Source organism: Scomber scombrus, chromosome 9 (assembly GCF_963691925.1).
Source record: "Scomber scombrus chromosome 9, fScoSco1.1, whole genome shotgun sequence".
Taxonomy (NCBI): domain Eukaryota; kingdom Metazoa; phylum Chordata; class Actinopteri; order Scombriformes; family Scombridae; genus Scomber; species Scomber scombrus.
This window is the reverse complement of record NC_084978.1, coordinates 15,709,333-15,727,674: the sequence shown is the minus strand read 5'-3', so window position 1 is coordinate 15,727,674 and position 18,342 is coordinate 15,709,333.

Here is an 18,342-nt window from a genome sequence, read left to right as displayed (position 1 = left end):
GGGACTTCAAGAGCTCGTTATTAAACATTGGCCAACCATTTTTGCCCGAGTGAAAATGTCTACTTCAAAATAGAATAAACTGTTTAAGTTATTTTTCATCCATTCGCCTGTTTGAAGAGTTGGAGAGTTTCATCATGTGCTTTTATACTATTCTTTATTTTTGTTGTTGGTTCTTTGATATCCCCAAACAGAATCTTTCTCAGTGGGTGAGTGTGAAATAAATTGTTGTCTCTAGGAATTGCTTCTTGATGATAAAGAAAACAATCCAAAGACAAGACAACAAGAAAGCGCGTCTGTCTCATCCACGCAGCTCTTCAGGGATGAAACTTCTCACACTTGATAAAGTTAGTCAACAACTCTGCAATTCGCCTGATGGGAAGATGTCATAAGTTACTTTTTCTATCACCAACATACTGTATGTGTTTGAAAAAGAGGGAATGTTCACTTTGAAGGGATTCTCCAGTGATTCAGTATTGCACTTCCATAAGAGCGGGATACTGGCAACAGACATACATTAAAAGAATGGTAAACACTGAAGCAAGCAGAGACTGAAATATCCTTTTTGTGGGCCAATCTCCAAAAGCACTGAACTTTGTGTGTAAAAACAATCAGGTGCCAATTTGTATTTCAACTGTTTTTGAGTTTTAACATTTAAATTAAACTGTTGTATCAAGGCACATGAGTATGCAAATATAAGATCAGGTGCCCTGTCAAATGTGGAATGCACAGTATGCTATGATTTTACCTTTAAAATGTAGCATATGTATCACGTAATAAACAGAAATGTCAACATAATGGCACACATTCTACACTTCAGTGTGAGCTTCATGTACCACATATTTTGTTGGCAGCCAATATTTAGTATTTAACCCATCTGGAACACAAACTTGGCTGGTTTTTATAAGCTCTGGCTTCTCTCTTTGCCCTCATTATAGAGGTCTGACCTGCCAACACATAGAAAACAATAAAAGGTAAACATCAACATTCAGTAAGCAACAGGGATGGCAGCATACCAAACATGAAAACAGGACAAAACTGATAACATCATTTTCATTACTTTTAGTATTTTTTTTTTTTTTTTTTTTTACTTCTTGGCAAGAAGATTAATGCAAATTTATACAGACCTGTTGTCTTGGCATCCAGGATTGGCAAGCTGCCATAAACTTGGCATAATACTGTCATTCTTCTTATCAAAAATGAACTGGAAGATAGTTATGTGCTCGGCGATGCTATGTTAACTAGTTGGCACCCAGTGCTCATGTGACTGAAAATGACTGAGATTATTTTCTGTCGTTACAATAAACATCTGCTTGATAGTTTCTCCATGCACCTTCAAAGCTGTTTCTCTTTCAGCTTTTCTCTGTCACTAGAACAGAGCTGAGTCACTGTCACTTCCAGCTGCAGTGTGTAGACTCTCCAGACATGAAATCAATACTCAAAATTTTCTTTCTGATGGACACATACTGAGGACAGAAAGATTCCCCTTACCAAGACTGCACTTGATTGAGCCCCACTTAGATTGCTAATGTGACTGATGGACTGACACAGACAGCTCTACAGGAAGTTACTATTGTGACAGTTTCTCACTGACAGCAAGGAAGTGTATTTGGACTAGTCTGAGCTGTTGTCTCTAACTGTTAAATGCTCTTTGCCTTTGTGCTTTCTGTTACTTCTTTTTCAAAGGTTCACACTATGCCATGACAGATGATTTGATTCAAAATCTAACGACACATCCAACAGTGTAATTTGATTTTTACCATTGCTTGTGTTTAATAGACTGTAACATGAAAACAAAAGACTTGAATCACAAAATGGTCCAACAGGGGGCGATTGTTAGCTTAATCTAATTGGTAATGAGTCAAACAATGAAGTAACTGCACACAGCAGCTTGTGACACTACAAGTATTTATCTCCATTGAGGAATATGAATTTCAGAGTAAAGTCCACTGTTTGAGGCATCCATTAATTAACAACATGTAGATTACAGACAACGACAACATCTACACGCCTTAAGATGTTTTTGTAAATGATACATTTAGCAATTGGCTGTCGGATTTTGTGAATATATTAATATGGGTATTGTGTTTTTATTCAGAATGTGATACATCTTACAAATAGTTGTTAAACAACAATTAAAGAAAGAAGAGAATGAAGAGATGATATAACAAACAATTATTGACCCCCCCTCCCCACCTTCCTTTTTAAGAAGGTTTTTAACTACACTGTATGGCAGACCCCTTAGTGAAGATATTAAGTACCTCCCTTAAGACAGACATTTTCCCAAATACATTTAAAACTGCAATAGTAAAACCTAGATAGTGGAGATCTGAATAACTACAGGCAGAGATGGGAAGTAATGAAGTATTTGTACTTGGTTACTGTACTTAAGTAGATTATTCAGGTATCTGTACTTTACTCTGCCCACATCGAAACCCGCTACTGGAATGAAAGTCCAACAATGCGCAGACAGTGCACTGTGCACAGTTTTAAGAGGTCTATTATAACAGCAATATATGTCAGTGAGTGAGTCAGTGAGGAGCCATTAACGCAAGTTAAAAAAAGCCTTATGCTCGGCAGTGGTGATCCTAGGGTCTGAGGGGCCCCGCACAAAGAGCACCCTCCCCCCACCCGCCCAACAAGAAAACATTTGCCTGTCCTGTCAGAGTGCCCCGATGCTCAGCCCTCAATCGCATCACGATTAACGTGTTAACGCTGACAGCCCTACTATTTATATTTATTCTGTCTGAAATTTGGCTTGCAGTAAAACTACACTATGTGTCGAGTGATTTTTTTTTAACAAAAAGAGGAAATCTATCCTATTTTGTGCACCAAGAACTTTTTTTATTTTCCCAAGTTATCAAAAGAGGTAAAATTTAATTTTTACTTTTTACTTTTGTACTTAAAGACCTTGTAAAGTGAATTCAGACATTTTCTTCTAAACACATTAAATAGGTCATAAATGTATTTCTTAAAAAGGTGTAAAAAGCATTTCAACCATTTAGATTTGAATTGTGGAACTAGGCTTCACAAACTGCGTTTCAAGATTTCTGTGTTCAGGATTTAGTGGGCGGGTCTGAAAATCACTGCAGCGTTACGTAACGCAGCAGTGATTGGCATAAACCCGCCCCTGCTGCTGTAGGTATAAATACATTCAGCGCACACTACTACTACTACGGTCTACAGTTAGCTAGTTAGCTGAGTTAGCTGCCGAGTTAGCCGCCGAGCTAACCGCCAAGCTAGCTGCTGGGCTAGCAGCTGAGCTAGCGGCAGAAAGCTCTCAGACGTAGCGTCCATGTTTCTGGTAGAGGTGGTGACTTTGATTGACAGGTGACACTTGGTAGGGGGCGGGGTTTCAGCGAACTCGGCCGGCAATCCCACAGCGTTTGGGAGCAGAGAAAGAGGCTGATTTTTACACAACTTTGAAGCCTCAGAACACATATTTATTCTTACTTTACACAGACTTTAAATACATTTCAGAGTACGTTCTTACTTTTACTTGAGTAAAGGAGTTAACAACAGGACCAGCCCAATAACCATGTCTGTCACCATATAGTCTACACCCAAAATCTGATGCCATCTATTTCAAGTATCAATAGGTATAATGTTTGTTTGTTTGTTTGTTTTTTCACCTTAAATTACAAATACTGTAGATAGCACTAAATTATACACACTGCACCTTCAAACTCCATTTGTTATGCACATAGCAACAGCTGGCATCTGTACCTCAATATGTTGAATAAAAATACTGTCTTATTTTTTGTTCTTCATTTGATATTTTGCATCTTGGAATACTTTCTTGAGAGTGCAATACAAAAATACAATTTAATTATTCTAAAGGTTATCTAAAAATGTGGCAACTAGAAATGACACTATTCCTAGAATAGGATTTTGAAGACCTAATATCCCAGGATTTGACCACTTGTTTCTGATTTAAATGACAATGTGCTGATTGTTGTAAAGATTCTCCCTAACATAAGTCATGGAATATTTAATTGGAGGTCAAAAGCAACTGGACATTTTGTGTAAGTTGAAGACATTTCATTTATTCACCAGAGAAGCTTCAGCAATTTAAAGCACTGATTGGATTTTAATCTGTGGGTGTTTCACACACAGATGTCACACAAAACTCTGAGGGTCGTGTGGTCACCATAGGGAGTCACCACAGACACATAAATGGAGATTAGCAGATATTCTTTGGTAAGACCAAAGAAATATCTGTATAATTTAAATAAAATGATTTCCTCATGCTGTTGTGGATTGTCTTGCAAATTAAGAGCATTTACAGTTTAATTTCATAATATTAATAACATAAATTGCGCTTGCTTCAGGCAGAAACATTTTAAAGTATCATTGATGTGTTTGGTTACAAAGTGTAAATAATCATCATACTGTATTCTGCAGCTGATATGGTATAACATAAAGCTTCACTACAGAATGAAATAATATCTGACATCTTAACCATAACCACAACATACCTAACCCCAACCTCTTCCCAAACATACCTAAACCTAAAATGTCTACCTTCTGTCTGTTGTCCCCAAATGAGAGAACTGCGTGAACAAATTGTAGTTCACACAGGGTGAAATACCATGGTAATTATGACCTGTGGAAGGGCAGGGTTTAATCATTTTTACCTTATTAAGGGCTGTCCACACCAAGAATGATAACTATAATGATAACTTTAAATATATAGTTTTAAAAATTGTTATAATCCAAGTGGATGCCGGAGTCCACACCGCAACTATAACGACAATGTAAGTGGTGAACGTTATCATTGAAATCACTTTCAGAGCAATTTAATGAACAGTAGAAACACTGGCAGCCAATAAAAATCCATCCCCTAAACCATACTGCACAACAAAATCTGCATCCAGCCTGACATTTCCAGTAAAACTTCAAAATATGCATAGGTTATTTAGAAACTGACGGATGACGTGCTTCAACATCTGCTGCTGTTGGTCAGTGCAGTTTGTTCTGTAAATACTGAAATATCACAGCAACTTCTTTCCTGAAATGCTTCTGCTCATGACATTGAATCACCACCCGTCTGTGAACCTTTATGGTTTTCTTTTTCTATCTCTTTACGACGTACAGCAGTAACAAGTCATAAATATCAATTTTCATAAGCCGCCGACACAGCTTGAGCGTGCAGCACATGCTTGGCGCCACTGTTTACAGGATGTGATCGTTCATATGTGTGGATACTTGCATTGTTATTGTTATAGTTGCTGTTATAGAAATTGTTCTTGGGGTGGACGGCCCTTTAGGAGGAGGCAAATTGGGTGGATGGCTAGATAGTTAAATAGCAAAATGTGGACCCTGCTGCACGAGATGCCATGCAGCATTTTTTTGCCAGTTGAATTTTAAACCTATACTGTCATCAAATTATGAGGATGTATTTGTATAAAAGCACACCATTTGGCTCCCTCATAATGTCTCCACTATTTTAACAAATTATAGATTAAATTAAACATAGTGTATAGACATTGGAAGATGATCTTTTTTATTGCTTCATTAATGATATGCAAGTTTTCAAAAATATTTAAACAACACAAAGTAGCATTTTTATGTTTCAGACCAACATGCTTGTTTTGGGATGTTCATATTAATTTCTAACTATTTTGCTGTCATATATGTTTAAATACCAGCATCATTAATGTTAATGTTTACTTCAGAGACTACAAAATAGACATATATGAAGATATTTACCGCATATAGAGATCACCTTTTCAGTTTTCTCTTAGACTTTAATTACTGCATACCATCAATTCCAATGAAGAAAAGCAACACAGATGGCAACATTGGCCCTGAGTTGTTGTCTTCCAACCAGCAATCTGCAAATGTCTTTGGTGCAGATGCATTTTATTCATTTGGTCATCAGTGTCCTGGCAGTGGCATCCAGCCTGCTATCCTCTTTCCATTTCTCTCCCACTCCTCTTCTGTCACCCTCCTGCTAGTAGACCATGTCACACTAATGTGGGTAGTTTTGAAAACATGTCTTTTTTCCCGGTGTTTTGGCCTTGGCTCTGAACTAAGCTGGCATTACAGATTTCATCTAAGGTCCCAAAACAAGAATTCAAGAATTACTGTTTGCCTTAGTTAGTAGGTAGTCAACCCTTTAAGTTGTTATTTCAGATTTATATTGCAACAGAAAAGAACATATATGTCAAGGAAAACCTGGATATTTGAGAGGACACATATTTAACATATCAAACATGGTGTTATATTTACCGCTTTTGACTTTCCCAATGGAGCTTCCATTAAACACACAGAAAGCGATCACAAACATGCTGTTTCATACAGGCTTTGCTGTCCATTAGGCTCTATGGCCTTGATCTTTCTCCTCTGAGAAGCACTGTACAATAATCTATGAGTGCCATGAACCAAATTGGAATTCTCTTTTATTTAGCAACTGAACTACACCTTCATATGACTTGCTTCCAAGTCAAGGATGACCTTGTCTCACCTTAATGCTATTTGAAAGCTGCCCCTCCTGCCCAGGCCTCTTACTAGCAGGTGATTCCCATCTGGCCTACTACATCTGCCTGAGAACTCAGCTGCTACTGGTATGAGGACTTTTTAGATTGGCATGGTGCCACCCTTAATTTCTTACCTCACCTCAGAATCCACGTAGGTTGATGCAACCCACAGAAGGATCTTCTCACTGAAGACCTCATTGTCCCTTTCAGCTACTCCAGCTCACACTTCAGCTGTGATCAGAGATAGATCATCTTGTTGAAAGAAGAATGGTGCTGTCCTTTCCTCCACCAGGCAAGTCTCCACTTTGGTAGAATGTTTGCTTTTTGCAGCTGGGAGTCTACAGGTTCTTCAATTCACATGCCTGGAGTTGTTATTGTCTGCCTGTTGCTAGCTATTTTGCACCCTGCCGAACAGCAATGAGCATTTAGGCTTGTGTGAGCTGTCCCTCTCCGCATTCTGTCCTACCATCAGCCAGAGCAGAGGGAGTCGAACTCAGCCATTTTGTTGGAACCCCCTTCTTCGACACATTCTTCATTTATGTGCATACCCATTTGAATCAAACATGCTCGTATTCTCCCCAAGAGAATCTCCAGACTGCAGAGCGACACCCCACTAGCTGTTTCACACAGGGATGCAACTTGGTTTAACTGTTTTGTTGCAACAGAGACAACTCTACCCATTTGCAGCCATCAAGTAGTCAGAAGAGAAATTGACCCAGGCACTGTGTGGCCTATTCTATAATAAGCTTCAAATTTTGTTTGGCAACTTTATCTGTCTCTGTGTCTCTGATCCTTGGAAAGTTTTATTCTGAGTAAAAGTGGTGAGTAGTGTCACTATTCACTCAATCACACAATCCTCTTTGGGCTCTCTGTTCATGACCATATCTTGCTTCTCTTTACGTAACTAGAATGGTTTTGTCTCACAACTGTTTATTGTTACTATTTGAAATGCTGGACTTCAGCAACCTTTTACACAAAATTTGGCTTGAAAATACTTTGTGTACCAACTTTCCCTCCCTTTCCCTCATGTGAAGTCATTTAGGAAGCTTCAGAAACTACATCTGACTGTATGTGTTCAATGATATGCACATAGCTCTACTTCCATGCCTATAACTCCTCAGTTCTGTTGGGCATCTTTGTAGGTCTCAACTGCACAATAGGAAAAATGCCATGTTTAAAGAAACCATTCAAGGTATGACACTTGACAGGCCAGTAAATATTTTTACTAAATTAGTATTTAGTACAATGGCCAGTAACATTCAAACACCTTCTAATTTTAACAACTGGAACAACAACCGCTGATTTGATGGTACACAAAGAAACATATGGGGCCTATGCTTATTCAACACCAACAAAATGTTGCCAGTGTTTTACGCTATGAAGATGCCAGCACAGGTCAGCAAGGGTGCTGCATTAGACAAGCAGAGTAAAATGCTGCCATCTGCTTGTTTATTAGGTTGATTCTTCAAGTGCGGAAGTCTCTTGCTATTGTGGGATGGTGTTTTCCATGAAATGCCAACGCTGGTTAGATTCCTTGGTCTTTGTTTGATTCATAAAGGCCAATGGGTTCCCCCATACATATGTCAATCTGGCTTGCTCTCAGCAGACTGTTGCTTATTAACATGATGTCACAGTTGGATATGTCTGTCTTTTCTTTATTGAGCTTGTTAGAGGAAATATTGGGTACAATAAAATGATGGTTACTCATTGTTACTAGATGTATAAGCACACGACTACCCAATATTTAGTATAAGACCGGTGTCCTAAGAGGGGGTCAGGCGTATCCTGAGGTACATGTTAGTATAAGTGTGGTCTCAGCCTGTACTGACCGTACTATTGTTAAGCTGTGTTGCTCTTGTCACACATGTCCTCTCACTCACACTTTTTTTTTCCAGTGGCAGTCCCACTTCCTCATTTGTCAACTGCACAAAAGCTTTTTAAAATATTTTGTATTGTTTTGACCACATAGTGGATAGATTTTCCATTAGTAGTGGAAAACATTTCAACATGTGAATAGTGCCTATCTGTAGTAGAGTGGACTTAGACAGTGACTCACTTATGTCTTATATGAGTTCACAGAGGAAATACATTATTTTCACACATAACTTTAACTTGTATTTCTTTTTTGACTGTGTATTTCCAAGGTGAGTGTAGACGTGTCTGATTATTTCCCAAAATGAAAGATTAAATCAATTTGCTCTTCTCATAAGGCACATTTAGGTAAGTTTCTTTTATGATGTTTCAAATGGACATTTTATGAATAATTTGGGCCATTTTACAATCTTCATTCCTGTTAAACACAGATGACTCATATATTGCTTCAGAATGTATGTACCTCCACACTTTACACTTCAGAGGATAAGTTCACAATTTTCCAGGTGCCTAAATTACCATTGAAACAGTGCAATTAAGGGCTGAGCATAACACATTTTTGGGTTTTTTTTTTAAACGCATTAATCGTGCTGCTCACTGACTTACTCACTCAAAACCACTGTCATGGATTGTCATTGCAATTGACCCCTGTAAACTGTGTGCAATGCATGGCATGTGTTCGTATGGCAGGAGTCTTGCTGCTGCTGTCACATTCTGTGCACTGTCTGCGCCGATTGTTGTGACTTTCCTTGCAATGTCCCATCGCTCTGCAACTTCGGAGAAGTGCTGGACAAATGTTTCTGCATAAATTTTCAACTGAACTGAAAGATAATGGAGCTATGGAGTAATTTTAGTTTGTTATGCACTATTATAATGTGCTGTATGTTTTGTCCATGCACTTCTGCATATTTCTCAATGTGGAACAGTGTAAACCTTCCATATATACATGTGTATGTATATATATATATATATATATATATATATATATATATATATATATATATATGGATATATTCCACGGTTTGTTTTTGTCAGTTAAAGTAAACTGTGCCCTGAGTAAAAGGCACCCCTCCTCTCACCAAAACGCACTACCAAAAATGTTAAAAGTGGGTATGGCTTATGATTAAACATGCTTATTCCCTCTTAACCACTCTGCATGTCAACCTACACTTCATCGACCGCGCTTTGCTGTCACTTAGTCTTTCTACTCCACCAGTCCCCCTTTAAGAAAGGTCGGTGTACTGTGTCTCATCTGTGTGAACTCTCTCAGACATAGCAGGGTGGTTCCATCAGTGAGATAATAGCTCCTGTACATAGCAATAATTTAACATCCTTGTGTGATAGTGGGGATGGGAGCAGAAACCAATGAATTACCTTTGGGCTTATTATCAACTGTGCTTTGCATCAGTAACATTTAAACATAAGATCACAGTATTACTCATGCAGACGGAATTTTCAAGAAAACATTTTGTAAAATGGGAGATCTGGCTATCAGCCTTACCTAATCTGGTGTTAAAACGCAAAACAATACAAACACATTTCAGAAATTCTCTATTGCTGTTAGTACCTTAAATTACTGCATCACATCATGCCAATGATCAAATCCAAACATTTAATGAGCTATAACTACAGTAGATGGTCAAAATCAGCTAAGCATACATACAGCTTTTACAACATTTTATTATGGCACACCAAATAAGTACATAACAGTTTTGGAAACACAGAGATATGATCTGCCTTTTATAAATATATTGTCCCAGACAACTTTGTATGCTGTTTAACATTCATTTTGGCATTACATTTACTTTGTGTTTACTTTCTCTGTATTGGAGCCATGTATTTAAAGTTACAGTTTACCCAGATATTCTTCAGCAGTTGAAAATCCTCTCATTATTCCAGTCTGGGATATTCTTGGATAGAATATCAAAGTGCAACTGAGCTCCGGAGAGTCTGTATCTTGCTAACATTGAGATCAATATTTGCAGATGATGCTGTCTTTCTGGCATCATTGAATTTTGTATTGGAGCAGACTGATGCTGAGTATAAATGAGTGTTGGAACTAAGTACACAGGTGTGTGGACCCCAAACAAATTATGTAAACGCCAGAGCATTATACCCATATGTGATTGTTGAGCAACTCACTCCAATACTATGGCCGTCGATATGCTGTAGCCTCAACTGTTTTACACTTTCCTCAAGATGTTGGCACCTGGCCACAGGAGGTTGATTCCATTCAGCCAGGATAGCATTAGCAAAGTCAAGGCACTGGTCTTGAGCAATGAGGCCTGCCTCACCATTGGTGTTCCAGTTCTTACCACAGGTGTTCCATGCGGTTGAGGTCAGTGCTGTTAACAGACCAGTCAAGTTCTAGCTGGACTTCCCTTTGTGTAAATGGGGCACTGACATTTTGAAAAAGGAACAGGCCTTCCCTAAACTGTTGCCATGTTGGACACACACTGAATAATTAATGTATGATAATATCAAAATTCCCTTTTAACTGGAACTACAGTAACTAGCCTAAACAGTTAAAAACAGAACCAGTCCAAAAATATCTGCTTCTAAAAGGCAATGAAAGAGATGTCTGGACTGCATTGTTTGCTGTGTTTCTACTGTGATCCTGCCAGAGACAAATAAATAAATATAAAATGGATGAATTAACTGATAAGTTCAGTAGATGAAAGTTGACTGATGTTGGATATGCTTTATGTTTATCTGGTACTCTTAAAATAATCTATCATTATCTTAGTAAGAATATAAAAAACAAATAAATAAAGTTAAAAAAAAAATAAAATGAAATATTGATATTTTCTCCTTCTGGCACTGACACGGATGTAGCCATAGCAGCGGAGATAATCTCTCAAAAATGTCAGATGTTCTTTGTCAACTGAGATCATTTTTGCACAAAGAGTGAGATCTAAATTACTGTGCCATGTGGCTTATCGTGTGGCTTATCATGGTAGATTTACATAAAATCATTGTTGTAAAAGATTATTTTTCTTCAACTGTAAATGTTTTCAAGCTTTATGGCATGTACATTTTTATATATTCATCATAATACAGTCTGGTTCCTCTCTCAATCCTCAAGCTAAGGAGCATGAAGTCTCAAAGAGTGCAAAAGAGATGTCTGCACATATTGTCTTTGCAGTGCCATGTCTTTGGCAAGGGGGCATCCACAGTTTACAAGGCTTGCCTTCAATTTTACTCATCAAACAATGGTTGTGTACACAGCCCATCCAAGGCAGGGAAAATGCAACACAACGTGACAAGAACATCAAGCATTTGGCCATCTGGGGAGGAAGACTGCCAATGAGTCCTTAGTGATTATGGAAGGACTATTCTTTTTCACTCCTGTCACACCCCTAAAATGAAGGAGAAATGTTTGTGAGCATTGACCTTACCACGTGCCCCTGTGACATTAGTCAGATTCTCCTTTCCTGTGTTGAAAGAATAAACATAAATCATGTAGCATGACATTTTTAACACCAAGAAACAAAACCTGCCAATTCAGAGACAGAGATTGATTTAAAATCTCTCCCTCCCACTTTAACTCATGTTGGTACAATGTATTTTCCACTCACTTTTGTTGTCATCAGGGCCAGTCTAGTTGCTGACCTCACAAAGGCTCATCATTAAGATTGCAATCTTCACAACATCACATTTTATTTGAAATCAATTCAGTGACCTTCATCATGCAAAGGCAAACATTGTCAAGCCCATTCCGATTTGAGGGACTGTGTTAAACAAGTGTTGCATATCTTTATAAACCATTCCTCTGAGCAATATTGAAGAGGTTAAAACTTCACTGTGTTCATTTTTAAGGACATGTAATAATCAATGTAAAAAAAGACTTTTGATTGGAATATTTAGTATGTGCAAGCTCTTAAAATCAACACTAAACAGTAGAATTAATGAATGCACAAATACACATGAATACAGGGTAGAACTTTATTCAACTGAATGTACAATATACAGCCAAGCAAAACCATTCTTATCTGACAGTGTTGCCCCAGGCTCTGTTTCACAGTAGACAGATGGAAGGAAACATCACCACAGCATGTACAATTGCCTTCATCAGACTACACACGAAGGCTGTTTTACCAGTCAGTTACTTCTTGAGAATGAGAGAGCTTTCTAAGAAAGCAGAATTGAAATGGTTTAGTCATCTACCCTAAAAAGAAAGCATTGTCAAGTTGATATCTGTTGATCTTCTGCATGTAATTTTGAGCATTTGTAATATTTGTGTTTATTTTGAGCTAAATGTGACAGATAAAAGTGAGTAGGTGAAACATTTGTTCTTCTTTTGTGTTGAAAATTAATCTTGCACTGTAGTGTTACAGAAAGCAGATGTGTGATGTGAATGAAACAGAGCAGAACAGCAACACACTACAACTGTTTTATTATGTATGTGTCACTAACTGACACTTCTCCACTCCATGTTTTATCATTACAATAATCACTTTAAACTAACATTGTTCATAACACAACATGGGTCAACTATTTTTACACAGACTGTATTATGTCAGTTGTAAATGGGTAATTCATAAATTATTAATTGGCATTGCTGATATCACATGTAAAGGCATATTCAGACTTTGTCAAGAAGAAGAAAAAAACAGTAATTGACAGTAATTGTTAACATATTTGCTTCTTCTTTTACCAAAATCTGTCATGAAAACATTTTGCATTTTACCCTAAAATTAAAGGTTGTATTGCTATTTGTACAATCAAAACACAACCACACTCCATTCTGGAGTAAGAGTAGCCTTACGTATTAGTTTTCCAAAACAATTAGCAGTCTAACAGCTGTCAGGAATATACATGAGATGACAAAACCACAGAGAAGTCAACCAAATCTGTACAATGCTTGTCTTTTCTGAAAGACACTAACACACATTTAATCAGCATGCACTTGTGTAACAGTGAACTGTATCTCTCTTCCAAACACAAACACATATTATTTTGACAGTGGAACATTAATTGAGGACATATCAACTGACAAAATGGTGGTTCGCAAGTCCGGGCTGTACAATAATTGGTATGTTGCAAATACACATAACTTAATTTTAGAAACTAGAGCCTTAGCCTCAAGTTCTATGCCTTGTAATGAATTCTACCTCATCTTGCTTTAAATGTGCTTCAACTTCATCTGACAGGATAATATTGACATAGGTCTCTTCAGAAGTAGAATTTCATGTTGACTAGATGTTGACTTTTTTTTTTATTGAGACCAAATACAAGGATATGTGGTGCTTTTGGCTATATGGAGACCTCATATTGTACATAATTGATATATGGATGACCCTCCAATGCCTTGTGATTTATCTCTCTGTTGTTAACCATTTCACCCCAAACAGGACAGACAGTAAGCTTGCCATGCATGCTGAATATTCAAACTGTATGGAAAAGTTAAAATATTATTTTATTCAGGGTATCTTTTTTGTCTGTGTTGGGTTCCTACGTCATTTCTCATTTTACCTCTGTTGCTAGTAAGGTAAAAGCAAATATTGAATTGTCCTCGCTCTGTCCACTCCATCTTTTTCAAATCTTTTCCTTTCTCCAGAGATCCTTGAGAAAGTGGGAGAGAAAGAAACAGACAGAAAGACATGAGGCAATAGAGATAGTTTCAACTCATTGTGGTAAATCTCAGTGGTTCTTCAAAGTTGCCATGGATACAGACCCAGCCTGTAAGGATAAAAAAATGTTTTGTCAGGTCGTCTGCAACTCAAAAACGTCTGCTTTTTGCTACAGAATATTAATTGGACACATTTGCACTGCTCTCTTTATGGAGTTATTTTAACTAGGGTTCAGGAACACACCACACCTCTCTCTCACTAATTCCATCACCTGTGCCTTGCTTATTCAATCACCTGTTAATACCCATATGTGAGTTAAAACCCAGTTCTCTTCCGTTTGCCTCACTTCTGACATTCATGTCGTTCATTCTCAGTATCCTTAGCTATCCAGTTGTAATCATTTTCTTTTCACTTACCTTAACCACGGACAACAAAGTGGCCCTCAATCATTCAGACAGTGACCTGTTTGATGATTGATCCATTGTTGCCTCCTGATCCCTGCAGTCAGCCACTCATATTCAGCCATCCCACATGTGGGTTGGCTGAATATGACAAAGTACCATCCATAACTATACCATATAATATAACTGTACCGACGAGATACTTCCTTTACCACCACATCCACACAGAGGCCTCTAGACGCCACAATTCTGATGACCCGGGATCCAGACACTCCACACGTACCTACGCAATAGCCGACTTACAGCTCCTGTACGCGGCTCCCCCTCACACGATTGACATCCCCAACCGGATGTTTGCTCACCTCCAGCAAGCTCTCAGGGACAGGGACACCCATCGCTCTGAGACAATATTAAAGTTTTTCCAACTCTACAAAGACTCTACTTTCATCACTCCTCTAGCCAGCCACTTAAATTGACCTGCTCTTCCATGCCACCCGATGCCTCTCTCAAATGACGTCACAACACTGCTCACTACAACAGAGCCCAAAACCCATCCAAAGCGGTCATACAAGGAATATCAACAATTCTCAGCTGATGGTGATGTCAAGCTTACCACATCTACATCCACAGCCACCTCAATTACATCCAAAAAGCCCACTCTTGCCTCATCATTTGAACTTTGGAGGAGGATGATGCCAAACCTCATCAAGACGTGCCCATAGTCTTGTTCCTCGGATTTACTTAACATTGCAGATGCTTCATGACCACCGTTCATCGTTTCACAATCAACTCCCTTCATGCCTCTTCTTGACCCTCATCCCATTGTACACGACCCATCCATCCTTTGTACCCCATTCATCCCCTCACAATGGACCCCTTTCATCCCTCTCCTAGACCCTCAATCATCCCACCATATACAACCCCATGCAACCCTTCCCGAATTGCCAAACCAAATAAACTGGTTTTATATTTTACAAAAGGTGTTGTCTTTGTTAGTGAACTGAGTGAGAATGTTGTGCTTCTTTTTTTCTGTTGGAAAGATCCAATATTAACAATTTATGCCAGCATGTAATTTAGAAAAAAATCCAAGGCAAAGAGAGTTATGAACAAAGACAATGGTACAGCAGAATCAGCACTGTGGTCTTTTTGGACAATTTATGCTGTTTAAGCTCAAAGGCCAATACAAAACCACAGAAAGTCACTGAATCAAGCATAGTCTGCAAATAATCAGTCTTTTCTCAAAACCTCTGAATGTTAATACACGGTGACCTTGCAATTTAGCTCTGTAACCTCTTCTTTTACCCATCCTCTTTCCTAGCTGTGCCTGACTGATAAGATATATTAGTGTGTGTTCTCTGTCCTCCAATTATTTCTTTTACATGAGTGCATAACAAGTCATGGATTCAGTGGGAGGCCAACAGCAAGTGTGATTAAAGGCAATGTTGAGGGAAAGGTCTATTTGATCATATCTTTAAAGAAACAACAGCAAAAAAATCCAAAAGCAAGCCGTGCTGTTCTACATATCTTCAACTGATTCCAGAGTACTGTTTTGATTTGTGTTGCAACAAATGACTCGCACAAAAGTTTTCATAAGTTAGCATTTGTTTTGTTTTAATCCTCGTAAAGCTATAAAATGTTTTACGTAGTAGTTTTACGTTCCCTGACTTTGTTATAAGCCTACCACGGGGCTTCCAAATCCCCAAATTTCCCATCTTAGTGTTTAAGTATTGAAACTCAATCCTGAACTGTGCTGACTTTCACCACAACAATGGGCTTGGGAAAATGTTTAGACTTTGCTGTTGGTTACTCAACAGAAATCTGTGGGGAAAAATAAATCAGTGAGTGCACCTTTAAACTAATCTTGTACTTTGGTTAAACTGCTATAACATTATAACAGAGGATTTTTTTTACCATGAATAAACAAAAGTGTGTAAACCAGCACCAAACAACTTTTACACATGTAAATAACTGTATTTCAAGTTAATGAGTTATTTCTTTCTATTGATTATATGAAATTTGACTCAGGACATGCATTAGGTCTTTTGGCAATTCACATAATTTAGTGGACATGCCAAAATATGCCCCTGAAAGTTAATTTTTGATCAAAATAGCCACATGCAACATGCATGAATAATTATTATTATGCCTAGCCTCATAATATTGCTTTATAGTTGTTTAATTTGCATTGCTTAAACATGCCTTTAAGAAATGATCATAGACTAACAGTGTAATTAAGAAAACTTGTAGTTTTCTACTTCTGTGTTTTCATGCTGGAAAGTGTGAGATAAGTGTTTTTCTATTGTTCTCAAAATTGGCCCTGTGATTTTTTTAGCAGTGGTCTTTAGACTAAAAACTAATTATTTGCCCAAAACAGAAAACATAATCCGGCCCAATTCTTGTCCCACTGTCCTTAAGAATGATTAGTGTGACATGCAATAATGTGGAGAGAAATGGTGAGCAGGTGAAGACTACTGTTTATGAGCCCTTACCATGGGTACAAACTTACAGCCATTTGTTGTATACAACAATGTCAAAGGGACAAGGGTAATCAACTGTAACCTGGTGGTGGTGATGATAGTGACCTTTGTGTGACCACAACCCTTTATGACCCCCCATAAAAGACCTGTTAAAATCTACTTTATGGTATTTAGGGCCTGAACACCCATTCAATTTAACACAGCCAGAAAGTGTCAGCTTAACTATTCGTGATCTGCAATATCTGAGCAAATCAATATGTTTGATTGATGTCTGTTTGATGCAGATGCAGATGCAGTGACATTTGTTGATGTTTGAATTAAATAGGTTGTATTGTCCAATACTGTTTTACAACAGTTAGCATTTTGATGATACTGTCTTTCTGATTCACAGTTCTGTTTCATTTTAATTAGGTATTTGAGTTGCCTTGTCAAATTTAATACAATGAAAAGTTCCTTCAATTTTCATGTAACACATTGTTGCTATATTATCATTTCTATAATTTAAAGTGTTGGATGTGGATGTAGTAATAAGCTGAACTGTGATAGGCTCCTATCCCACAGAAATTAGTTGATACCATTTTATACATGGCAACTATGGAAACTGTGAACAAACCCATTATTAGGCTAATTTCCCTTCTCATCCCTGATAAGAGCTCTGCCATGGCCTGTTGACTCTCTCGGGAATGTCTGAAAAGAATTTCATCTCATCATTATTCAGAGGTACTGATGATACAGTAGACCCCCATTAGAAATGAAAAGCAGAAATAAGGCTCAGTATAAAAGTGAACAGTGCCCCCCTCATGCTTTCAGGCGGATTTTATGGAGCTATGAGGCTACTGCAAACAGCAGAGGCATCTGTGGTCCACACATACCCTGCCATCCACCTACATCTCAGTGCAAGCATCTCTCCAACGCAGTGCGGCTTTAAGAGGACCGGGGCTCTTAAATCTGCGGCTGGCTCCTCCTTCTACCATGATGTCAGTCGGAGGGAGAGAGAGAGGGAGAGAGGTGGGCAGTATTGAGGAACTGAGTTCATACAATACTACTGAGACATCTACAGCTTAGCAGACAGATACGGTGAACCGCCTATCCCGGCTCCTGTAAGTGATGCTGCACTGAGGCACACTTTGATCCAACTCCATTGGGGGGGGGGCGAGGCGCTTTCTGCATCCCTCCTTTTAGAGTTTTTAGGGAGCGTGCACAACCTCTGAGCAGTCTAAACAAGTGGTTATAAAATTAATTAGGTGTAAGCTTTCAATTTTCCATCAGAAGTCATTTTTTTTGCGTCCTTGGATTGAAGTTTTATGTGCGGTTTAAGAAGCGTTTTAACGCACACGTGTCCGTTTGGTACCGGCGATTTTGGCTGCTGGTAGAGTAAAGTAGGAATTTCAAGGCAAACGTAGGCTAGGGATACAAAGTTTATGTAAAACAAGCTTGGATCAATGCGTATCTCCGCCTGTGGGACTGCGAACCCAACACATCCGAAGAGGAATTACAGCGTCCTTTTCAAACAAAGTTGACGTGTGCGTGTTTTGTTTTT